Source organism: Myotis lucifugus, unplaced genomic scaffold (genome assembly GCF_000147115.1).
Source record: "Myotis lucifugus unplaced genomic scaffold, Myoluc2.0 scaffold_24, whole genome shotgun sequence".
In the NCBI taxonomy this organism is placed as follows: domain Eukaryota; kingdom Metazoa; phylum Chordata; class Mammalia; order Chiroptera; family Vespertilionidae; genus Myotis; species Myotis lucifugus.
In genome coordinates, this window is record NW_005871072.1 from 11,185,023 (window position 1) to 11,189,283 (window position 4,261).

A 4,261-nucleotide genomic window follows, 5' to 3' on the forward strand; every position below is an offset into this window, starting at 1 on the left:
TGGATGATGTAGAAAGACAAAGTGAGAAGAAACAGGTAGGTAAGTTTTGAAGACAGGGAGCATAATTATAAAAATTATGGATAGTCAGTGGGGCATTGAATGATGAGGACAATGGAGCATTGGGTGATAGGGCAATGGTTAGTGAGAAGCTGCAATACAATATAGTACAATTGGAACACCATGGACAAGTTGGCCACATTTGGACTCCTGCCTGTTTTTGTACATAAAGTTTTATTGGGACACAGATGTACCTATTTGCCTACACTTATTTTATGGCTGCTTTCTTGACACAATAGTAGAGTTGAGTAGTTGCTAAAGTCAAGAACATCAATTCTCAGTCCCTTTACAGGAAATATTTATGGTCTCTAAAATACGGACTTAGAGTGGGTATGACAAAGAAACACCATTGATTTTTAATTATTATTATTTTTCTTTATTGATTAAGGTATTACATATGTGTCCTTATCCCCCCATTGTCCCCATACACCCCACTCATGCCCTCACCCCGCTGGTGTCTGTGTCCATAGGTTAGGCTTATATGCATGCATACAAGTCCTTTGGTTGATCTCTCCCCCTTACTCTCACCCTCCTCTGCCTTCCCTCGAGTCACCTGTAGGAATGAAAATGCTTCTCTGTCTCTGGATCTGTTTTTGTTCATCAGTATATGTTATTCATTATATTCCACAAATGAGTGAGATCATGTGATATTTATCTTTCTCTGACTGGCTTATTTCACTTAGCATAATGCTCTCAAGTTCCATCCATGCTGTTGCAAATGGTAAGAATTCCTTCCTTTTTACAGGAGTGTAGTATTCCATTGTGTAGATGTACCACAGTTTTTTAATCCACTCATCTGCTGATGGGCACTTAGGCTGTTTGCAAATCTTAGCTATGGTGAATTGTGCTGCTATGAACATAGGGGTGCATACTAGTATATCCTTCCTGATTGGATATATTCTAGGAACACCATTGATTTTAAAGTCTTTTTCTGGAAGCAGAGAGACTTATGTTGGCAACACTGGATATAACCTCTTTTACCTATTTCCTAAATAGCTCTCCTCTTATAGTCTGCATTTTGTTTATTTCTTCCTTTTGCTTTCTTTGTTTCTCCTTCCATCACATCTGCTTTGCTCTTCATCTTCTTGTCATCTTTTCCTTTATATATACTTTAAGAATCTTGATTCCCCACATTTCCTGCCAAGTTGTTAATACTCTGCCAATAGTACCGAAATGATAGATGCAATGTACTTAGCCTTTAATCTGTTTTCTTTCATGGTTAGCATTTCCAGCACCATGCTCTCCTGTGGCAGAACACACCTGTATCCTCCCTTGAAGTACAGAATCCCACAGTGGATTTCACACTGAATCCACTCACATCCCTCACTTGCAGTGCATCTTGCTACACCGGTTTATGTGTGTGTCACCACCTGCAGTTTAAATAATGGACAATTTCACTGGCTCAGCATAGCCTCTGGCTTTCGTGTCATATTTCTTCCTTGACTCCTATGAAAAAATGCTTACTTTTTTCCTTCCCCAGGATATTACACATCTAGTCACTATTCCAGAAGAACAATTTTCTAGCCCCTTCAGTTTTGCTTGTATTGATTTTTACCTCTATTTTATTTGCATTGCTTTTCAAAGTAATATGTGAGCATTTTCATTCCTACAGGTGACTCGATGAAAGAACACTGTGCTCTTTGTACTCAGCCAGCAATTTGTTCTCAGTTGAGATTCTTATTTTTAGTTAAGTAGTGTAGTAATTCCAGTAGTGTTTCCTGTAAGAAATTTTATTATTGCATGATTTCTATCATGATGACTATCATTTACCATGAGCAATCCAAAATAAAGAGCATGTGTGGACTGTCAATTAAGTTAACCTAAATTTAGCCATATACAACTCTATTTCTACCCATCTTAGATTCACATTCTTATCAATGAATATCTACTTCCTGCTTAACAGATTGGAAAAAAATCACAGTTAATATCACAATTTTTTTCTTAAATCAGTTTGGAAAGGTTAAGTTATGAGTAAAGAAAAAGTAAAATATGTAGTATAAGCAATTAAGAATTTTAATTTAAAGTAATGATAACATAATTATATTTGGTAGTATCCTCCTGTTAAAATTGCAGAGCACATCACCTTAAAAATGTTAAAGGAGAATTTTAACTACTTAGCAAGATTTATTAATTATTCATTTTATTGAAAATAAATTTTGAAAATCTTCATGAAGTATATCAAATGATCGTTACTCTTGTGAGTAAGAAGGAGGTGTTAGTTTAGGGTTGGTGTTATTGCAAAGATTAAGAATTTAATAAAGATTCAGTCTGAAGGAGGATGGTCCAGAATGGAAAGTCAAGATTTTTTTCTTCTTTGGGAGTTTCTAGACCTGCTTTGGCTAATTCCACAAAAGTGATTTTTGGAAAAGCTGGTAGGAGAGCTCTAGGCATCCAATATAAACCAACCTTGACCATGAGATTCCCCTGAACTCCCTTGAATTAAACAAGGTCACAAAATTATTAATATTTATATGTTTATAATTTTGTATTAAACAATGTTTTCATGAACATTTTTGTATACATGGTTTTCATAGAGTAAATGCATAAAAATGGAAATATGAGGTCAAAAGGTAAACATATTTTTGAATCTTTTGATACTTATTGAAAAATGCACATTAGAAAACATAATTGATATTCCTCTGGCATTGTAAGGGCGATCTTTTAAAAAAATATATTTTCATTGATTTCAGAGAGGAAGAGAGGTAGAGAGAGCTAGAAACATCAATGATGAGAGAGAATCATTGATCAGCTACCTCCTGCATGCCCCACAATGGAGATAGAGCCTGCAACCCAGATATATGCCCCTACTGGAAATCAAACCGTGACTTCCTAGTTCATAGGTCAATGCTCAACCACTGAGCCATGCTGGGCTGTATGGGCGATCTTATTTCCCACACATTACACTTCATCCAGCTCGCCAGCATTGATTACTTTTCAAAAATATTTTTTTCAGTTTGATATATTAAAATGGCAATTTATTATATTAATTTGTGTATCTTTGATAATAGAAATGTAGACTTTTCAAATATTTTTTATTGCACATAATATTCCCTATCTCTTTTATGGTATTTATTCAATTTATTTAACTTTTCCATCCATTTCACGTCATTAGTCTGGTCCAAAAGACAAGAGTGACAGGGCTGCCCACACCAGCAAAACCTTTCTTAACAATGAGGATTATTTATAAGAATAGGTTGCCTTTTTCAGGCAGTGGACTTCTCCTGGAAGCATCTATCTTTGGAGATTCTTTAGGTTACCAGAAATTTGAACTCAGTGGTTTATACTACCTCTGAAACCTTGGGATCCCTTTTAATTTTTGTAAAAAACATTTTGCACATGGTTCATTGTTTTCCGGAGAAATAAAAAAAAGAAATTAACTTGTCTCAATAGTTGAGTACAGTTAGAAAACACCTGCACTTTGTAGAAAGTAAGAACCAGTGAGGTAACTTTTGATAATTTATGTGAGCCTGGACTCACATGTCTACCCCCAAGGCCAGCAAGGGTAAATTCTTCTGCAACGGAAGCTCAGACAATAACTCAGCACGTGCCAATCTGCCATTCATTACACACCTTTAGAAATAGCACAGTAAGGCAACACCGATACTAAGAATTGTTTTACCTGGAAACATGACATTAGGTCCCCCCCCCCCCGCCACCTGCTTTTAATGTAAATAGTGCATTTATAGTCCACTTAACACTAAAAGGTAATTTTCTCTTAATAAACAGAAGAGTTGTAAAAAGAAAAATTGTTATGATATAGGAAGAGTGGTGATTGTTTTTCATGGAGTTATGTATGCTTGATTCTTATTACCATAATTAGTGTTTCCCATGTTATGTATTTTGTGGGTTTATATTTTAGTAGAGTACTAAATCAATAGCAGCCTTATTAGGGTCTGAAAAAAAAGTTCAAGCCAAATAAACTTTCCCATGTGGATATTAAATAAATTGCCATAAATTAATGTGAGGGGATTTTCATGCTCCTATAGAGCATGAAATCACCAATAATACATCTTTTCAGACATATAATTATATCACATTTTGGGGGAAAAGATATCTAAGTGAAATATGAAAGAATGTGCTATTCTGTCACTTTTTTTCTCATTTCTTCCCTTGTTATTCTTATTTCCTAAGTGGTACATTGAAATCCTTGCTATAGCAAGATGAATTATTTTACACGTTGAGGCAATTTTTAAATGGGGAAAGA